Source organism: Carassius carassius, chromosome 10, assembly GCF_963082965.1.
Source record: "Carassius carassius chromosome 10, fCarCar2.1, whole genome shotgun sequence".
Lineage (NCBI taxonomy): Eukaryota > Metazoa > Chordata > Actinopteri > Cypriniformes > Cyprinidae > Carassius > Carassius carassius.
Window position 1 is genome coordinate 19,917,274 of NC_081764.1, and position 6,572 is coordinate 19,923,845.

Sequence of the window (6,572 nt, forward strand, 5' to 3'; positions counted from 1 at the left end):
ACAACCGCTGGTTTCCAAGAACTAGGGAATATCCCTTGATCTAATGAACTATTAATGATATGTGTTAGAGGGTCGACTATTAAGGAAATAATTTGTTTCAATAAGAGTGTGTCCATACCATAAATATCCTTAGCCCTTGAGGTCCTCAGAGACATGACCACTCTTTCAACCTCTAACTTAGTTACTGGTCTTAATACTAATGCTGTGTCACTTTCATTAATTGTTTGTATATAGGGTTGTTGTACAATAAAACTTTGGGCTATTTTATCCACTGACTCAACAAAATAGTAATTAAGGGCCTGTGCCACATCAATCGGGCTCTGTAGAACTGTATCATTGATCTTTAATTCAGTTAGAATTGTTTTAATATTCTTTTGACCAGTCAATTTATTAATCTGTCTCCATATTATTTTTGAGTTACCATGAGCGTTTTCAATAATTATGATAAAAAAATCTGCCTTTGCTTTCCTTAATGCTCTTACTACCTTATTTCTTAACATTACAAATTTATAAATCGTTTGCTTGTTAATTTTCTAGAAATAAGCACCATATTATGGTCTGACAACCCTGTGATCATATTATATGACTTTATAATTCTCTCCGGTCTGTTACTAAATATCAGGTCAATCTGAGTGCTAGTGCTGCTTGTTATTCGTGTTGAACCTTTGATCAGTTGGACTAAATTAAAACCATCAACTACTTGTTTGAGCTTCTTCCTTATAGATGTGTCTTCCCAATTTAAATTAAAATCACCCATAACAATAACTTCCTTCTTAAAATCACATTGACATAGGACGTTCTTAAGTTCATCATAAAAACTGTTATTTAAATCGGGTGCTCGGTAAATAACTATAAGTGTAAAAGACATCTGAGGTGATAGAATCATATTTAAACCTATACATTCTAAATCAATCGGATTTTGCCATATAATCTCATTACAACGAATAGTGTCTCTCACATAAGTCATTACGCCACCTCCTTTCCTTTCAATTCGATCCTTCCTATAGAAATCATAACCCGGGATATTTAGAGCAGCTGATGGAGAATTGTCATGAAGCCAGGTTTCAGATAAACAGAGGTAGTCTAAATTAGATTCTAATAGTATATGATTAATCTGATCACTTTTTGATTTTAAACTTCGTATATTTAGGTGTCCATCTAATATACCCTTCGGTTTTACATTTAGATCCCAAATAATTCTAGAGTTATTTACCGTTTGAAAAATTTTAAATTTCCGATTATTTTGTATTGCTCTGTTGACCACTACACGCTTCTTCTTATTAACATGTTCATCAAGTTTATCGTTCAACTCCATATCACTTGAACTTGCGTGCAAATAGTCACTGCCTCCGACCGCGACCTGAGAAAAGTGGCGTCTTCGACACAGAGTAAATCCCCACCGGCTCTACCGTCCGCGAATCCATCGATGGTTGACCGTCAGTCGACACCAACACGCCAACGGATCTTACCAGCCACTCGCCCGCTAAAGGCTCCAGGGTAATCAGGTGCTCCGATGGCGACGACAACCCTCCCCTCCATGTGTTTTGCTCCAGATGATCACCACGAGCAGCGCCCGCCGACCGAGCCAAATCAGTCCCAGAGCTCAGCTGGGCCATCATCGGATCCTCCATGGAGCTCGGGTAGGTCACACAGCACACAGTGTAAGGTTGCAGTCTAGTTTCAAAACATGGGTAGTCTCTGAATGAGCTACATAACTGAGTAGTGGTAGAGTTGAAATTGTCAACAATGCTTCCCTCATCTGTTGCAATGGTTGGACCAGGGCACTGGTGAATGTCCCCGGACAAAAGTAAACAGATGGCTATTATCACAGCATTATTGTGTAGTTGTTTGCGCACTGTTCCTTCCAATTTTCTTCGGTAAAACCGACGTGTAGTTAAGAAGGTGATACTGAACGCATACTCTCCATATCCAGAGAAACAATTTATTATGTTTGTTTGTTTATAAAAGATCCCATGTTCATAATTATCGTTGTTGTTTTTTAAATCTATGTTATTATGAGACCGTTTAAATGAGACATTTGCTGGTGGACAAACTTTAAGATTAGCGTGTAGAGTAACAGAGCAGCGACCACACCCGATCAACCATCCGCCATTTTTTAGCTCTTAGAAAAAATAGATAGAGTTTTGGTTACAAATAACCTGGCCATCTCCATGTTATGGCACAGACTCAACATTTTAGAGCCACCAGATGACATTGTTAAAAGTATCCAGAGAAAATTGGTGGAGTTCTTTTGGTCAGGACAGCATTGAATTCCTGCCAGCTCTGTATTTTCCAACTCAAGAGGGGGGATAAAGTCTGATTGACATAAGGAGCTGGATCCACACCTTTCGATCAGGCAGCAAAGTTACTGTTGTATGAGGAGGACTTGGGGTGGACAAATGTGGCATGTGCTCTGTTGAGAAGAACATCGAACCTGGGATATGACAAGCAGCTGTTTTTACTGAAAGTTTGCTGGATTTGAATCATTTGATTTCATTCTACCAATTCATGCTAAAAGTGTGGAACATGACTTTTTCTGTGACCAGAGAGATTTTGCGACCACAGGACTGGATTATGGGAGAACCACTGTTTCATAATTCTTTGATACAAACAAACATTTAACCCATCTTCAAGCAGTGTGAGGAACTGTTTGGTCAAAGCGGGGTGTACAAAGATTGAACATCTAAGGGAAGACAGTGGGTGGAGGACGGCAGATTAAATACAGCACAAGACAGGAATACGTTCTTTACGTCTCTTGGATCAGATGTTGGACGAAGTATGCTCAGCACTGCCTGGAGCCTGCAGAGAAGCACTGGGAACGCCTTTGCAGGGATGGAGCTATAGATTTCCAGCAATTCAGGTCACTGACACACAGGAAAGTCCAGATAATGAAGATACTTTTGTGTCCTTTAAAACTCCAGAGTTGGGATTATTTCAAGACATTGGCAAAAAGGCATTATACATTGTGTGTGTTAAAGTGTCTCATCAAACTGTTTTGAGAAGAGTTTAAACATGGAGGTGGACAGAAGTGTTTGGGCCAGACTTCAGAGGATGTTGGAGATCTCTGTACAAGCCTCCTATTGAGAAATGTACAGCATATTTACAGTGGAGACTGATGTATGGTATAATAGCTACGAACAGAAACGTGGCGCACCTGAATCCAGAAGTAGGGAGGTAATGTCCTTTTTGCTGTACGGAAGAAACGGTTGAACATTTGTTTATCCAGTGTGAGAGGTTAAGAGGTATTTTTAATTTTTTAGAGGTATGTTTTGAAAGTATGGGTGAGGATTTTTCCTATAAAGTTTTTATTAGTGGTCCAAAGTACAAAGTCAGTGATCGAAGAAAAGTGTTTTTTGTTAAATTACCTTTTGGGAACAGCTGAGATGGCAATTTGGAGGACACTGTAAAATAAGATCTTAGGAACTGGTTCAATTGATGCAGAGAGAGTTCTGAAGGCGATGGTGGCTGCACTATGAAGAAGAAATGCACCTGCTATTAGTAGCATTAGAGCTAACATTAGCATCAAGCTATATCAGACAATTTATGAAATTATTAGTACACTTTTACTCAAAACTCACTTTAAACCCCGATCGAGTGTTTGTAATAACATCCTTTTGCGATCACGGGTGGAATTTGGTTGTTTACTGTTGTAAAAATATGCTATTTATAGCCTTTTCATCGCTGCACAAGTTAGCATTTCAGATGTACATTTGCCCCAGATCTCAAGAAAATCTCATACCAAGCTTTACTATCGTAATCGCGGTTTATTATTTGAATATTTCATGTGCACAGAGGTGTATCAGTGTTGTTATGGGCAGATAACAATCAGGAAGTGTACAGGAAGCATGTGACACAATGTGGCGGTGTCCGGTTATGACACTCTAAAGATTGACAAGGCGAAGGACCAATCAGAGTCTGTCTGACACACAGCATGAGCACACAGCACTGTACACACACACAGATCCCTGGGAGAGGCTATTTATCATCAGATCGTGTAAATCAGTTGAAAATTAATAGAAATGATGATTCTGTCAGAAGACATATGAAGTAAACATCAGTAAATATATCCATATATCTCCGTAGATATACATCTATAAATCCTTATTGACGCTGTTCAGTGAGTCTGTGTGAACACAAATAAACTGCTGCAGACGTGACTGAATATGAATGAGTGGTGAATTTCTATTCCAAATTTGGCATAATACGGATTTATTATTTTGCGCTCCTGACATAAATAACTAAATTACTGTCACTGCAACAATGTTTTATTATATCTAAGCTAGAGTCTTTAAACTTTCAAATGATGCACAGTTTGTCCAGATCAAGTAAGAGAGTGATGTTTTTAAACGCAGTGAAATTGAAACAATAATAAACTGGGGCCGTCGCCGATCCTTGCACGCGAAGGGGTTAAAGGGGTCATATGATATCTGGCAAATCTCTGCTCTCTACCCAATAAAACGGATGAACTCCTTCTGCTCTCTCGGACAAATAAGGATTTCTCACACTCTGCTGCTCTGTGTTTCACGGAAACATGGCTGAATGACGGCATACCGGACAGCGCGCACCATCTGCCAGACTTTCAGCGATTTAGAGTGGAATGCGACTGAGAATCAACAGGGAAATCACGCAGCGGCGGGACATGCTTTTTGTCAACTGCAAGCCGTTCTATTCACCGCGGGAGTTTCACTTGTTCATTCTGGTGAGTGTTTACATTCCTCCACAAGCGCACGTGAGCTCAGCAGAGACCGAACAACAACAACCAGACTCAATTTGCATCATTCTTCGGGACTTTAATAAAGCCAATCTCTCCCATGAACTGACAAAATAAACACAGCACATTACATGTCCCACCAGAGACAGTAACATATTGGATCACTGTTACGCCACAATAAAGGATGCAGATCACTCTGTTCCACGAGGAGCTTTGGGGCTGTCTGATCACTGTCTGGTTAATCTTATACCAACCTACAAGCAGAAATTTAAATCTGCTAAACCTGTAGTAAGGACTGTGAAGAGATGGACCAGCAAAACAGAGCAGGATTTACAAGCTTGTTTTGACCTCACTGATTGGAGTGTTTTTGAAGCTGCTACCACCAATCTGGAAGAACTAACAGATACTGTGACATCCTATATTAATTCTTGTGAGGAAATATGCATTCCTACCAGGACTTATTTAACATTCAACAATGATAAGCCATGGTTTACAGCAGAACTCAGACATCTTCGTCAGGCCAAAGAGGATGCCTAGAGAAATGAGGACAGAGTCTTGTACAATCAGGCCAGGAACACACTGAACAAAGAGATTAGAGTGGCTAAAAAGACCTACGCTAAAACATTGGAAGACCAGTTTACTTCCAACGACTCAATTTCAATGTGGAAAGGACTGAGTGCTATCACTAACTACAAGACACCATCCCCCTGCACTGAGGCTAATCAATGACTTACTGATGACATGAATGAGTTTTATTGTAGATTTGAAAGCCCAACACCCATTCTAACAATCTCCCTACACAACCGTTAACACCTCCTGCAATCCCCCTCTCCACCCCTCCTGCTCCTCAAATCTGTGAAGATGATGTTTGCCAGGTCTTCAGGAAGAACAAAAGAAGAAAAGCATGGTGTTACACCAGCCTGTCTGAAAACCCGTGCTGACCAGCTGGCCCCCATCTTTTCACAGATCTTCAACAGATCTCTGGAGTTGTGTGAAGTGCCTTCCTACTTCAAATGCACCAACATCATCACCGTTCCAAAGAAAACCAAGATAAAAGAAGATAATGACTACAGTTATTGAAGTCGTTTGAAAAACTGGTTTTGGCTTATCTGAAGCACATCACTGGACCCTTACTGGACCCCCTGCAGTTTGCTTACCAACCAAACAGGTCTGTGGATGATGCAATCAACATTGGATTGTACTTCATCCTGCAACATCTGGAAAATACAGGGAATTATGTGAGCATCTTGTTTGTGGAATTCAGTTCTGCTTTCAACACCATCATCCCAACAGCCCTCCAGACCAAACTGACCCAGCTCTCTGTTCCTAGCTCTATCTTTCAGTGGATCACCAGCTTTCTGACAGATTAGTGAGACTGGGGAAATTCATTTCAAACAGCTGCTCCACCAAAACTGGTGCCCCTTAGGGATGTGTTCTCTCCCCACTGCTCTTCTCCCTGTACACCAACGACTACACCTCTAAAGACCCCTCTGTCAAGCTCCTGAAGTTTGCAGATGACACTGCAGTCATCGGCCTCATCCAGTACAGTGACAAGTCTGCTTACAGACAAGAGGTTGAGCAGCTGGCTGTCTGGTGCAGTCTTAACAACCTGGAGCTGCACATGCTCAAAATAGTGGAGATGATTGTGGACTTCAGAAGAAACCCTCCTGCACTCCCCCCACTCACCATCATGAACAGCACTGTGGCTGCAGTGGAGTCATTCAGATTACTGGGAACCACCATCTCTCAGGACCCGAAGTGGGACAATCACATTGACTCCATTGTGAAAAAGGCCCAACAAAGGTTGTACTTCCTTCGCCAGTTGAGGAAGTTTAACCTGTCACAGGAGATGCTGAAACAG